This window comes from Musca domestica, unplaced genomic scaffold (genome assembly GCF_030504385.1).
Source record: "Musca domestica strain aabys unplaced genomic scaffold, Musca_domestica.polishedcontigs.V.1.1 55, whole genome shotgun sequence".
Taxonomy (NCBI): Eukaryota; Metazoa; Arthropoda; class Insecta; order Diptera; family Muscidae; genus Musca; species Musca domestica.
The window spans coordinates 766,234-782,962 of NW_026712355.1; positions in this window are offsets into that span (position 1 = coordinate 766,234).

Consider the following 16,729-nt stretch of genomic DNA (forward strand, 5'->3'; position numbering starts at 1 on the left):
ATGATAGTTTATAAATGAATGATAAATTGCATGAAGAGAGTTTAATGCATTTTTTGTCAATATTTAAGAGCGTGGATGAAAATTAAAGTTGCATGTTTATTTTGTTATTATATTTAGTCATACATTGTATAATTTGTAAATTATAAAAAAAAAAAAAAAAAAAAAAAAAAATAAATTATATAATTTGTAATTATTTGTAATTATATATTATATCATAATACTGATATTGAAAATTATTATAAGATTTATTTGAAATTATATCTCCTTATTTATATTGGGGAGGGAATGATACATATTTTAGAACACCCTGTATCACTCTCTCCCTCTCTTCTTTGTTATTCAATTGTTGTTATTATTATATCCCGTTTGTTGAAGTATGTCATTCAATAAAGCTAATCTAATTATTCAGTCTGCTTTTAAATCTTGTGCGTTTCACTTGGTTCATACATATCAAGGATGAGGAGAACTTCAAATTTATGAAAATGTTTCGTTTTCTTATGGTTTATTTTGGAAATTTCAGACTTAAAAGTACAAAAATGTACAAAAACTTATTCCAAAAAAAAAAAAAAACGAATGACAATAATTTCAAATAATAACGAAATCACATTTGATAAATATAAAAACAAGTTTAATAGAATCAGTCGGTATTGCCGACTGCTGAATACTCTTAACCAATGTTCGGTTATTTAAATATGTGACCCTATATTTTCCAGTTCGTATCTGACATTAGTTGGATATAAATATTAAAATGTACCGACTACAGGTTGAGACGAAAAACCTGCAACCATTTTCAGACTCCCGTCTCTTCTAAGCCACTCGCCCGTCAGCTGTTAAAATTATTTCAGCGATAGCTCGTTATATTGTTTACAAGCGTACACAAGCACTTTAGTGAGAATTTTCCAGAAAAATAGTTATTCGTGATGATAGTGTGATTTCTTTATATTTGGCTGGAAAACCGCAAGTGACTATCGTTAGGTCACTCCAGCATTTAAATGTGAATAAATCTTTTGTGTCTCGTACCATCGCTCGTTACTGTGATACTGGCAGCGTAGACCGACAACAAGGAAGTGGACGGAAGAAAACAGAAACATCAGCAGAAATGGTTCGAAAAGTAAAGAAGCGGCTTGATCGAAAGCAGTGGCCGAAAAATGGCTCGTGAGCTGAACATATCGCAATATTCCATTCGGCAAATATTAAAAAATGAGCTCGGGGCAAAGCCATTGAAATTCCAAAAACTGCCGAATTTGGTTTTCTCCGATGAGAAAACATTCGTTATTCAGCAGTTTGTAAACAAACAAGATGATCGTATTTACCTGCCAAAGAGGTCAGGTCGGTTGGCCACCAGAGCTGAAGTACCATTTGATATATCAATGCTCCCAAGCGTTGATGCATCTACCCGTATTCTTCTGCCATGTAATGGTGTGGGCCGCCATAACAGCCGATGATCGCTCTCCGCTCGTATTAATAGAACGTGGCAACAGAATAAATAACGAATATTATCGCGAAAATATCCTGGTGGGTGTATTAAAGCCTTGGGCAAACAAACATTTTGTCCGCAGACCTTGGACATTCCAACAGGACTAAGCACCGTTTGAAGGCCAGAATTCGTGCCAAAGGTGACCAATTCGAACAAATCTAAATTTATTCTAAAATTTTGTGCTATTCCCGACATTTTTTGCTTTCATTCAATAAAATTAAAAAAAAAAATGTGAAAATTATGGCGTTTGACTTTGTTGCATGTTTTTCTCTCACCCTGTATTGAGGTCATTATTCAAAAAACATCACAAGATTAAGTTATTTTACTCCTTACCAAGTAATGATTAACCGTGGCAATGAGTGTGCGTGTGAGGCTGGGGCTTAGATTCTCAATTTCGGGATACAAAACCAGTAAGGAAAGGTCAAAAGTCGGACGGGGCCGACTATATGATAACCTACACCGCTATACACATTTAGTAGAATGTGTATCATTATTACCATTATTGAATTTGTAGAATGCTTTTAGAGTAGTAACAATTTGTGGAACCATATCCAACTCTGAATCGATTTCAACAAATTTGTACCTCTAGTACCAAATAATATTGTTGTATAGTGCACATGGCTTCCTAAGGATTACATTGAAAAATATTTACCGGCCCAATTCAATTTGGGGTGATATTACAAATATGTTGGACAATAACCGGAAAATCTGATGGAGATGTATATCGAAGGTATATAAAAATTTAAATCGGTCTTTTCGAACTGCATCTGATATCTGGTACCAAAGATCATTGTTGTGGAGTGCATATTACGCATGTGATGAAACATATATATGGTAGCAATAGCTATATCTTAACCGATTTTCACCAAATTTTAAGTACTTGCTTCTGGGCTGAAGTTCGTCGGTGGTGCCAACACTTCCATTTGGGCTTACATAAGCCTGATATCGGATAAAGATATATTCGGCAGCTATATACAAATCTGAACCGATCTCGATAAAATTTGACAGATGTTTTTCCGGGCTGTATCTGATATCTTGTACCAAAGACCATTGTTGTTGAATGCATATTACGCATGTGAGGAACTTCCAAATCGGATTAAACATATATATAGGAACTATAGCTGTATCTCAACCGATTTTCAGCAAATTTGATGTACTTGCTTCTAGACTGAAATTCAGTCCATTTGGACTGATATTAGAGATTTGGTAAACGATTAACCCGAAATCGGTTGAGGATATATGTATGGGAGCTATATATAAATTTGAACCGATTTCAATAGGGTTCATCCTTGAGCCAAACAAATATTATTTGAAAAATTTCATCTCAATCGGATAATAAATGCGACCTGCATTTTGTTCACAAAAATACATGGACAGACGAACTGACATGCATAAATCGACTCAGAAAGTGATACTATGAAATATCCTCAAAATAAATATGGTTCTTTCTCGCCTCCTTCCCCATGTTATAAAGAAATGGACAAGGACAAAATACTCATACCATATTATGGTTTCTTGTTTCAAATTTTCAATCGGATTGTCTATCTATATTTTTATACCCTCCACTAGAGTTGTGCCTATCTAGTTCGATTGAACGAACTAGTTCTTTATCTAGTTCCGTGGTCTCCCCTCGTTTGTACGAAAAACTCTGCGTATGAGTGATATGAAATATATGAAATCACTCATACGTTTAGGAACTTGTGTACTGAGCTATGAACTAGATTGACCCAACTCTACCCCTCACAGTAGAATGGTGGGTATATTAAGCTTGTCTTTCCGTTTACAATTTCTTGAAATATCCATTTTAGGCCCCATAAAGTTCTTGATAAGCATAAAATTCTATTTCGATTTAGCCATGGTCTTTCATTTGTCGGTCTGTATCTGGAAATCACACACGTTTCCGAACAAAATCAGGTAAGTTGATTACAAGCACTTAATTCGTAAAATTATTAATTGAAAATTAACAATATATGTATATTTTGATAAGTGTGGAAATCAAAGGTTATTTAGCCTTGTCTGCGTCCAACCGCCTGCCTGTTGCTGTAATCACACTAAAGTCCAAACTTCTCGTTATATAAAGTTAAGATTTTACTCAGAGCTGTCCTTTATCTGTCGGCAGATAAAATTCGAAGATGGTCAATATCAAGTAGCAACGCTATAGCGGTATATACGGAATATTTTTCAATACTCTCAGCATATACCCTATAGCCATATAAAGCCGTGAGTGCACAATAAACTTTCCCAATTATCCTCGCATGTGAATATCACACTCACACACACATTCCTTCATTCTTGTTTCGCCGTGTAATAGTGTAATCATTAAAAGTAAGTATGTAGTAAACAATTCGTAAGCACTTTACGGGTCCTGATGCTCCTTGCAGCAAGTTATTTTCTCTGCTTCGTCAGTTAGGATAGTTCGCCCGCTCCGCAGTTCACGACATCGAAACATTCTTGCGTTTCAAAGAATGGAATGCTGACAATACACTAAATATTCATTTTGGCATCTTAATGTAGTAATGAGTGTGTGTGTGTGTGTGTGTGTGTGTGTGTGTGTGTGTGTGTGTGTGTGTGTGTGTGTGTGTGTGAAAGTATGCGAGTGTGTATGTAAGAGAGCCCTAACTTTTACACACATTTCGCTAACAGGCAATCATAATTAATGTGCAGCAAGCAGTCCAGGCCACATTAAAGAACGTAAATAAAATGTTTGAGAATAGATTTTTATGATGTTGAGAAACTATAAAAATGGTCAGAAAATTTGCTTGAATTGAGTGTCGACAAAAATGCGGGGAGATAATGTGAATTAAGTAATTTAGAGGGAGAGATTCCACAGATGTGGTAGTGGACAAGAAATTCTTTGGGGGCAAAAAAAAGTGAAAGAGATGTAAGAGAAAAAATCACGGAGGGAAATGTACTTAAGCACTTTTTTAATATGAAAAGAGATTTCTAAAGATTTAGAATGAGGTAAATTGGCAATTTTAGCTGATTTGCTTAGGGCCAAGGAGTTAGATTCAAACAAAGCGGAATTGTGAAAATAAACTCCACGCCGACTCCGAAAATATTTCCTTTTTATCGATAATCTGAGGTTGAGATATGGAGATTGTTTCTAAAAAAACCTACCTTAAACGTACGAAAAGTACTAAATTGTACTATATGTGGTAAATGGTGAAGGGATACAGCTGCAATTCTGAAATTTGATATTGAGGCCACTGTTGGTATATAGTTTGGAGTGTAGGTAATAGGATCTTCATAGAATCACTTTCTAAGTCGATTTAAGATAAAATTTTCCAAACAATATTTGTTTGACCCAAGGCCGAAACCTATTGAAACTGGTAATAATCGGTTCAATTTTGATATAGCCCCCATCTATATCTATAACCGATTTCGGGTTAATAGTAATAATTAATTGCACCAATTGGCCAGTATCAGTCCAAGTTACCTTAATTTTGGAACATCCAACCGATTTTAGTCTAGAAGCAAACACATTAAATTTGGTGAAAATCAGTTCAGATATAGATATAGCTCACATATGTATATTTCATCCGATTTCGTGTTTAAGTCCCCCACAATTGTAATATGCACTCCACAAGAATGATATTTGGTACTAGATATCAGATACAGCCCAGAAATACCTCTATCAAATTTTATCGAGATTTGATCGGATATGGATATAGCTCCCATTTATATCTTCAAACGATTTCGCGTTAATTGTGCACCATACGGCCAATATCAGTCCAAATGACCTAAATTTTGGCACATCCGACCGAATTTAGTCAAGAAGTAAGTACAACAAATTTGTCACATGCGTTATAATAATCTTTGGTACCAGATATCAGATACACCTCAAAAATAAATGTTTAACATTTTGTCAGAATCGGTTCAAATTTGGATATAGGTCCCATACATATCTTTATCCGATATATGGTTTATTGTGCACCAAATGGCTAATATCAGCCTGAATGAACTAAATCTTTCCTATCCTATCCTTTCCCTAAACACAGAAAAACATCTATATATAGAGACCTTCTCCAATTTGTTATCCTCAGAATAAAATTGTTCAGTTCTCTTCACATTCAAGCGATCTCCCGTTCAGTGAAAACGTTCACTATGTCTACAATTCTTTTCATAGTTTCCCAGTATAGAAGACCTTCAGTGGGTCCATTATTCCAATCAACCCTTCTTCTATGCATATACAGGGTGAGATGACAAAACTGCAACCAACTTCAGACTGCTGTCATTTCTAAGCTACTCGTCCGACAGCAGTTAAAATTATTCCAGTGACAGCTCATTTTATTACTTACAAGGGTACAAAAGCATTTTGGTGAGAATTTTCCAGAAAAAAAGTTATTCGAAATGGAATTCAAGCGTGATAGTGAGATTTCTTTATATTTGGCTGGAAAGCCACAAGTGGCTACCGTAAGAACACTCCAGCATTTAAATGTGAATAAATCTTTTGTGTCTCGTACCATCGCTCGTTACCGTGATACTAGTGGCGTAGCCCGACGTCAAGGAAGTGGACGGAAGAAAACAGCAACATCAGCAGAAATGGTTCGAAAAGTAAAGAAGCGACTTGATCGAAACCCGCGTCGCAGTGACTGGAAAACGGCTCGATGACTGAACATATTGCAATATTCCATTCGGCTAATATTGAAAAATGAGCTCGGGATAAAGCTATTGAAATTCCAAAAAGTGCAAGAACTTAAACCGCAACAAACAGAAAATAGACTCAAAAGTGCTAAAGAGTTTGGTTTTCTCCGATGAGAAAACATTCGTTGTCCAGCAGTTTGTTAACAAACAAAATAATCGTGTTTACTTGCCAAAGAGGTCAGCTGAAAATCTGCACCTTCGGTTGGCCATCAGAACCCAAGCGCCGGCCATGGTGATGGTGTGGGCCGCCATAACAGCCGATGGTCGCTCTCCGCTCGTATTAATCGACATCAAAATAAATGCCGAATATTATCGTGAAAATATTCTGGAGGGTATATCAAAGCCTTGGGCACGCAAACATTGTGGCCGCAGACCTTGGACATTCTAACAGGACTCAGCACAATCGCACTCAGCACGCGCCACACAAGAATAGTTACAAAATTAGGTTCCTTGTTTCATTTCCAGCGCACAATCCCCACCAAAATCTCCGGATACCAATCCGTTGGACTATTGTGTCTGGAATATTTTGAAAAGCAAGGTTGGCACTAAAAAATACCAAAGTGTCGATCATCGCAAGCAAGATCTTCGCCGGGAATGGGTCAAAATACCGCTGAGCATCATCGTTCTTTGGCCGTTTGAGGTCATAAATCGTTATGACCCATAATTCATATGACCCACAAATACTAATTTTTAAACACATTCGTGGGAAAATGTGGCAAAAATTATCAAAATACCGAATATCGGGAGGTACCGCTATATGGGGGCCATATCAAAACGTGGACTTATACATGCAATGTTTCGCCACCGGAGCTAGAACCTATTATGACCAACAAATACCAATTTTTAGAAAAATCCGTGAAAAAATGTTAAAAAAAAACCACAAAAATACCTAATTTTGGGAGATTCCATTATATGGGGGCTATACCAAAGCGTGGACCTATACATACAATGTTTCGCCACACGAACTAGGACCCACTATGACCTACAAATACCAATTCTCAGACAAATCCGTGAAAAAATATGGCACCGGAGCTAGAACCTTTATGACCAACAAATACCAATTTTTAGACAAACCCATGAAAAAATGTGGAAAAATCATCAAAATGCCGAATATCGGGAGGTACCGTTATATGGGGACTATACCAAAACGTGAACCTATACATGCAATGTTTCGCCACCAGAGCTAGAACCCACTGGGACCTACAAATACTAATTCTCAGACAAATCCGTGAAAAATGTGGCAAAAATAATCAAAATACCGAATATCGGGAGGTACCGCTATATGGGGGCTATACCAAAACGTAAACTTATAGATGAAATGTTTCGCCACCGGAGCTAGGACCCATTATGACCCACAAATACAAATTTTCAGACAAATCCATGAAAAAATGCGGCAAAAATCATGAAAATACCGAATATCGGGAACTATACCAAAACGTGGACCAATATATGTCATTTTCAATACCAATCATCCTAGACACAATACAAATTACTCTGCTAAATTTTGGCGCTCTACGTCAAATAATGTGGCCTGTATCGCGATTTCAACAGACAGACGGACAGACAGACGGACGGGCATCGTTAAATCGACCTAGAATTTTATGCTGATTATAAATATATATACTTTATGGGGTCTACGACGAATATTAAAGGATGTTACAAACGGAATGACAAAGTTAATATACCCTCCTTTCCAAGGTGGAGGGTATAAAAAAATGTAAAACTTATGGCGTTTGATTTTGTTTCACTTTTTTATCTCACCCTGTATTTACTTTGTACAAACGGAATGAGAAAGCTAATATACCCTCTATGGAATTGTGGAGGGTATACAAAGAAGATTCTTGAAATTATTGAAAAATTTAATTTTGTCACACAGAGCTGAAAGATCTCCTCTGTACATCTCCTATGCATTGAAGACTTCCTACATTTCTTCTAACTGTGGGCAAAATGTGCATAGGATTACATTTTACCATATGTTGGTCCCTTACAGGACTTATTTACATGGATATCCCACAGAAGACTTTTTTTATAAACGGCTTGAGAATTTTCCTCTCCATTTATTAACTCTTCTCACTTTTTGCCAAACCACTTGGAAACAAAACTCTCTTTTCCCATTTTTTTCACACTTCTCACAGCGACCATATGTTAGCTTTCAGGTCGTACACCTCTTAAAGTGCACTTCTTATAGGTTCGATGTCAACGGTCCATATGAATAATGTATTAAAGTTTTTCCCCAGCAGCTGTTTTTTTACTTTTGTTGCATTGCAGTCATGATCTTTTATTACATGGGAGATTAAAACCGCCATCAGACCTTTGCCAACAAAAAAAAAACAACAAACATGACGAACCGCAACCAATGGCAGACATTAAAATTTTATTGAAGTTCCAGAACAGCAGGACCATTGTTGCTGATCTTCCTTGTGCGGGAACTGGAGCGAGCAGCAAAAGGCGAGAATGGGGAAAGGAGAAAGGGGGAAAAGTTAAAAGGCAAACAAGACCCGCCACCAAGGCAATTGAAACGGAAACGGATTTGTATTCGCACAAACATAAAAATTAAGGCAACACCCGTGATTTTTGCTTTCATCCATGCCACGATTACTTCCACCATCGTTGTCGTTGTTGTCGTCGCCGGCGACAGCGTCGGCGTTCCCATTGCCAGCCTCATAGCCACAGTCGTTTCCGTTTCCGCGTATTCCCTTAAAGGCGAGTTAAGTTTGTTTAAGCATATAATGGATGTGAATGGGAATCATGTGTGCGTGCCGGTTTGCTGGATGGCATGGCTTGCTAGCAAACGAGTAGCCTTGGGAGTAGTTTGGCTGTGCATGTGTGTGTGTTTGGTTAAGTGTATTCCGCCGCCGCCCCCAATACAACACCATCTCAACCCATCCCATCCTCACGCTAAGAAGAATACCAAATATCTCAAAAGTCCTTTTTGCATTCGTTTGCTGACTAACCATCTCTCCTATATGGCCATACACTTTGGTTTATAACTCTCTCAGGATATGTGTACGGGTGTATCTCTGTGTGTGTGTGTGCCTGTGGGAGGGTTTGTTTTTAGGAGGGAAATTTGTTTTTATTGTATCGAAATCGAAAATCCCAATGGTGACATAATAAAATTACTTATCTATTGATTGGATTTATTGTATTATCCTCATCCTGGGTGAAGGAGTTGCTTCCTTTCGATTTTTTCCAAAAAAGGATAAATAAAAAAGGAGGCTCCGATTGTAGGAGTAACCAAAACAGCCATTGTGCGAACATTGTTCGAACAAAGAGAAAATATGCCTAATATTTTTCTTGAATTATGGCCATGGCTGTTGAATGCTGTGCTGTGCGGGTTTAATGTGCCAATACTTAACGGATCGTATGTTATCCTCTTGCATGTGTATGTGTGTGCTGCTGAAATCGATAGCCTAATAAAATATATTTTAAGGCTATTAAGTTCTTATAATTGCCTTGGAGATACAACTGACCACAAGTAGAAAACCATATTATTAAGATATTGGTCCATGGGGATAGTAAACTGGCCGAAGGTTCATAAGTCAAGGACTTGGTTATTACTAACGTTTAAATTGCTAGATTTTGAAAATAATTGAGTCCTGGGGGACTGAGACATGTTTCTTGGAAAATAATATTTTTAATGGAAATTTGAAAGTATGATTGGGTTCTGTAAAGATTAAAGTTTGGTTCAAGATCCTCAGCAGCTGGAAACAATATTCACAGTTCGAATTTCCCGGACAGTTGGGGGTGCTATCAGGAATATTCCAAATTCTACTTGACGGAAGGATGTTACATCAGGCTATTCTGTATCAGCAGAATGGAGTCTACGATGGCCGCAGCTACTTCCATCGGAGATGGTTAGTATATTATATATATGCATATAAAATAATACAGCGATGAGTGAGTAACTCATTCATCAATACACCGGCGTAACCACAAAGACTAGATTTTAAAATTTTGCATGTGGGTCAATGTTGGCGTTTAGGGGTGCAATAAGGCTGGGTTAATGGAAATTTGAGATTTATGATTACTAAAAGGTACTAGAAATTAACTCCATTGTATGGATAGGGCCAGAATTCGGAAATTGGGAATTAGGGTCGCCGATAGGGTGTTGAATATAGGGATAGGTAAAAAAAAACTGCAACCAACTTCAGACAGCTCTCATTTCTAAACCACTCGTCCGACAGCTTTTAAAATTATTCCAGTGACAGCTCATTATATTGTTTACAAGTGCACAAAAGCATTTTGGTGAGAATTTTCCAGATAAAAAAGTTATTCGTGATGGAATTCAAGCGTGATAGTGTGATTTCTTTATATTTGGCTGGGAAACCACAAGTGGCTATCGTTAGAGCACTCCAGCATTTAAATGTGACTAAATCTTTTGTGTCTCGTACTAATGCTCGTTACTGTGGCTCGTGAGCTGACCATATCGAAACATTCCATTTGGCAAATATTGAATAATGAGCCATTGAAATAGTAAGTAAGTAAAAAAGGTGTAAGTTCGGTCGGGCCGAACTTTGAATACCCTCCACCATTTCGTACAAATTTGGCAATTTTCCCAAAAAAAAAAAAAAAATCCGTTAAAAATTCTGTTAAAATCTTAAAAATACCAAATGTAGCCGTATATTAGGGTCTATACAACGACGTGGACCTGCATAGACAATCATAAGCTATTACAATATTCAAATGCGAATCTTGAAAAAAATTAGTTTATAATGTAGCTAAAATCATCAAAATACCGAATATAGGGAGGTACCATAGAGGTTATAAAACGTGGACCTGCAGAGAAAATTTTCTGCCATAGGCTGTAGTATTCATTGCGAACATTAAATACCAAATTTGAAATAGTTCCGATAAAAAATGTCTCTAAATTAATCAAAATACCGAATATCGGGTGGTACCGTTATATGGGGGCTATACGAAGACGTGGGCCTGCATAGAATTTTTTCTGTCATAGGCTGTAGTATTCATTGCGAACTTTAAATACCAAATTTGAAATAGTTCCGGTAAATAATGTCTCTAAAATCATCAAAATACCGAATATGGGGGCTATACGAAGACGTGGACCTGCTCAGACAATTTTCTGTCATAGGCTGTAGTATTCAATGCGAACTTCAAATGCGAAATTTGAACCAATTCCGGTAAAGAATGTCGCTAAAATCATCAAAATACAGAATATCGGGGGGTACCGTTATATAGGACTATACGAAGACGTGGACCTTCGCAGACAACCTCCTGTCATAGGCTGTGGTATTCATTACGAACTTCAAATTCCAAATTAGAAACAATTCGGGTAAATAATGTCGCTAAAATCATCAAAATACTGCATATCGGGTAGTCAAGCGCCGGTCATGGTGATGACCGCCATAACAGCCGATGGTCGCTCTCCACTCGTATTAATCGACCGTGGCATTAGAATAAATGCCGAATATTATCGAGAAAATAATCTGGAGGGTGTATTATAGCTTTGGACCTGCAAACTTTTTGGCCGCAGACCGTGGACATTCCAACAGGACTCAGCACCATCTCACTTAGCACGCGCCACCCAAAAGTGGTTACAAAATGAGGTTTCTCACTTCATTTCCAGCGCACAATGGCCACCAGATCGCCGGATACCAATCCGTTGGACTATTGTGTATAAAAAAAATACCAAAGTGTCGATCACCTCAAGCAAGCGCTTCGCCGGGAATGGGCCAAAATACCGCAGAGCAACATTCGGGCAGCGTGTGACGGTTTCATTGGCCGTTTGAAGGCCACAATTCATGCCAACGGTGACCAATTCGAACAAATCTAAACATATTCTAAAATTTGATACATTTTCCGAAATTTTTGCTTTCATTCAATAAAATTAAAAAAAAATTGAAGAATTATGGCGTTTGAGTTTGTTGCCGTTTTTTATCTCACCCTGTATATTTTAAAATAATCCACTTGGCACGATATTCGTAGGATTTCCTTACACTGCCTTACTAAAACCAGTACATTCTGGCTGAGGAGAGTCCCCAGCACGTTCCCATTGAGTTCTTGCACGAATAGATTTTTTTGCCGGATCCGTACTAAAATGTTCCAAGAAGTGAATATTTTGTATTGAGCAAACGGAATGAGTTAGAATTCTAAAATTTGAAATAAGAGTCACTGATGGGGTGCAGGATAGTTGTAGCAAATTGGTACTAAACTTCTAAAATTATACAATTTGATATTATGTGAACGGATGGAGGAGATGCACTATATTTGTACGAAAAGTCACAAATAGTACTAAATTTGGTTTTTGGGTGAAGAAAAGGAACTGAAATTCTGAATTTCGCTACGGATGTTGATGTCTCTTGTTAAAAGAAGGTCGTGGTATTGGATATGCGTACTATAATTCTACTAAATGGTACTAAATTTGGTAGTGGAAGAAGAGATCTAGCGATTGTTTGAAAAATACGCACTTTAAGTGTATGAAAAGTATTAAGTGGCGCTAAATTGGATATAGGGTGAATGATAAAATTCTGAAATTCGATATTTAGATTACTGTTGATATCTGAGTTCGAGATTTGGAGGTAGTTTTGGATCGGATGCTTATTTCGGATTTTGAATCGTTTTGGTTATTTAAAACTTTGTCCCTTTGTGGGGGAGGTAGCAGAAAGAATGGTCCGAACTCTATCATCTTTATAAGAGATCTTGTGCGAATATTTGGATGTGTCAAGTCTGAAAATAACCCGATGTTTATTTCGTGTTTTTCCTAGGGGAAAATCCAAGAAGGCAAGGCAAGGCAATCTACCCTCTATAAAGCAGTGAAGGTCATCTGTTGTGAAAATGAGGAGTCCAAAAACTTCGGTAGCTGGCTTTCAAGGACTCTGGGATGGAAGTGCTCTAACCCCTGTATCCTTGAAGGAACTACCCTGTTGGAGGATATTGACAACGGTGGATCCGACACGCATGCTGACAATATTGGGGAAACAGAATCACAACCTCTGTACGGACTGCTGGCGTTTAGTCGGCCTAAGTACGGAGGGAGGAGGCCTGGTCGTCAAGGTATCTATTGATACTGCTGGCCAGGAATACCAAATACAGCTCAAAAATGCATTTGCTAAATTTTATCGAGATCGGTTCAGATTTGGATATAGCTCCCATATATAACTTCGTCCGATTTGCCTTATATTGTGCACCAAACGTCTAATATTTGTCCAAATGGGATGGAATTTGGTACTTACGAACGAATTGAGTCTAGAAGCTAGTATGTCAAATTTGGCCACTTCGTAGCAACGATATTCAGGGAAATATATTAAATACAGCTCAGAAATATTTTTGCCAAATTTTATCAAGTTAAATTATTTTCTTTGAAAATGTTTACCTTTTGTGGGGGAGGTAACAGAAGGAGTTGCCCATTTCCGAACACGACCTATGTTTGACAATGATATTACGATGTACCATGTTCGGACCACATCGGATGCTCCCTTCGGATGCTTATCGTACGCACCAGCCAGCCAGACGGGCGGACATCCCTAGATCGACTACAAATGTCCTGAAACGGATTTAACCCAAGAGACCTGGGGTTTAAAACAGTTATTTCAATTAGGTACGTTTTGGTCGTACCAAAGATAGTCATATGGCTGAGGTTAAAAAAACTAGACAAAACTAAGTTTACATCTCTAAACATATGGTCGTTAGTCGCCAAACACTTGGTTACTGGAGATTAATCCTCTTCGTTATTATTTGGATTAATCGATTAATTCACGATACAATTAATTCTCTGTACAATAACCTGCAAGTATCTACTAGTTTTTCACATTTGTTCAATGTCGCAAATGAAAAATCTGTTATCGTTCTGGTTCTGGAACAGAGAATAAGTCGTTAATTGATGGTGCATAGTCGATTATTACGAACAGGTAACATCCCTTAATCTCTAAATATATACAGCATTAAATTCTAAGTCGATTTAACGATGTCTGTCCGTCTGTCTGTCTGTTGAAATCACGATGCAGCCCACATTATTTTACGCAGAGCTTTAAAATTTGGCAGAATAATTTGTATTGTGTCTAGGATGGTTGGTGAGATATATCGGTCCAAGTTTTGGTATAGCCGCCATATAACCATATTTTGTTGATTTTCGCCACATTTTTTCCACGGATTTGTCTAAAAATTAATATTTATAGTTCGCAAAGGGTTCCAGCTCCGGTGGCGGAACATGAAGATCCACGTTTTTGTATAGCCTCCATATAACGGTACCTCCAAATATTTGGTATTCTTATGATTTTTCCATATTTTTTTTCCCACGGATTTGTCTAAAAATTGATATTTGAAGGTCATAATGGGTTCTATCTCCGTATAGCCCACATATAACGGTACCTCCCGATATTCGGTATTTTAATGGTTTTACCAACATTTTCCACGGATTTGTCTAAAAATGTATACTTGTAGTTTGTATGGCGGCACCTAGTATGTATAGGTAAACGTTTTCGTGTAGCCTCCTTATAATGGTACCTCCAGAGAATACTATTTTTAATACCCTCCACCATAGTATGGAGGGTATATTAAGTTTGTCATTCCGTTTGTAACACCTCGAAATATACATTTTAAACCCCACAAAGTATATATTCTTGATCAGCATAAAATTCAATGTCGATTTAGCGATGTCCGTCTATCCGTCTGTCCGTCTGTGGAAATCACTCTAGCTTCTGAACGAATTGAAGTACATTTATAAAATTTCACTCAAGTATATGTTATGTCGCAGGACTTTTTGTATTGAAAATGGGCCGTGTAGGTTCACGTTTTGGTATAGCCCCCATATAACGGTACCTCCCGATATTCCGTATTTTGAAGATTTTTGCGACATTAATCACCGGAATGGTTTCAAATTTGGTATTTGAAGTTGGTAATGCATACTACAGACTAAGACAGGAAATAGTCTGTGCAGTCCACGTCTTCGTATAGCCCCCACGGTACGTATTTTAGAGTTCGTAATGGGAACTGCAGTCTGTGACAGAAAATTGTGTATGCAGGTCCAGGTCTTCGTGTAAGCCCAGTACCTCCCTATATTCCGTATTTTGACGAGTTTTTTGAGACGCGTATTTGAAATTCGTAATGAATGCTACAGCCTATGGCAGAATGATTATGATGATTTTGCTACATTACTCACTGTTTATTTCAAGTTTCGAATTTGAATATGGTAATGACTTATGACAAACAATACCCATGTAGGTCCACGTCGTATAGACACCAATATAACGGCTATATTCGGTATTTTTAAAATATTAACAAATTTTTGAAGGATTTTATCTCCAAATTCGTTCCAAATGGTGGAGGGTATTCAAAGTTCGGCCCGGCCGAACTTACTGCTTTTTAACTTGATTTTTGTTTTTTTTTTTTTTTTGCTATCAAAAGAAGTTTTCCATAACTTTGCGGTTTCTGTTTGACTCTGAAAATATGTTACCCAAACTTTCATTACCCCACAACATGTGCCCACCACAATTAAAACTTTACCTTCAATAACCCTTCTCTGTACGACGATATTCAAAATAATTGCGGTTTTGTTCGCGACCTTATCTTGGAGATATATTTCGAACAACAACAACTACAGCAGCAACAACATATGACAATAATATTTTCTTTTGTTTAACGCGAAAAGGAAACAAAAAACCAAAAAAAGAAACGCAGAAACTGTTGTCATTGTTTCAGGTAAACGATGCAGTATTTTTGTAATTAACGTCCTCACGCTCAAGATGCACTTCTCTGAAACAGACCATAAAAATTCTAGCCGGAGTATCAATGCAGCTACTCTATTGTCACACAGGCTGGTAGTCTGGAGGGGGTGGGAGGGGGAGATGGTAACAATGACACCAAGGTACTTGAATCGCTGGATGGATGAATGGATGGATGTTCGGATAGATGGCTGACTAGTTTGTTGGTTGGCTGGTTGGTGGGATGGGTGGTTTCAAGGTCTGTTTGTTGGCAGTTTGTTTGGCTCATTGTTCACTTACTCTTGTCGGTGTTGTTGTTGATGTTGCTGATGCTGTTGGTGCTCAAGAAAAGAAAACAAAAGAAAAAGTGAAATGTGCAAACACCTGCAGCAGAGTAACATTTCTGATGTTGTCGTCATGTCCTTTGTCCTACTGCCGCACACATCGAACAATGGACAGACACATGCACATGGCTCCTTTACATGACTGCTCCTACTGCTGACTTGGTCCTTCGTAATTAAAAGAAGCTTTTTGCAACAACACATTCTTCTCAAAGTCAGTCGGTCGCTCGGTCGCTCGGTGGTATTGTTTTCTTGACATCAAGTTGCCACAGCAACCAACAAATAGCCTCGTGCCATCAGAGGCCAAGGGGTCGTCATTCCCGCAGTAGGTAATCACTCTGACTAGTCGCACTGATGACACAATGCCACCTCCACCATCATCACTGGCATCGCCACCGTTGTCATAATTATACTGCAGTTGCAACAGCTGGAGCGAGCGAGCAGTTGCCTTTGGCAGGTCGTGGGCTGTGGCATAGAAGTTGTTGGGTGATGTTGCGTTGCCCTTGTCTTGTCATGGAACTTCAGTTGTTGTCGGATGGTGGTGCCACAACAATTTCTGAAACATAACTACAACAACGATAACACACGACATTATATAGCCGTCCGGGTCC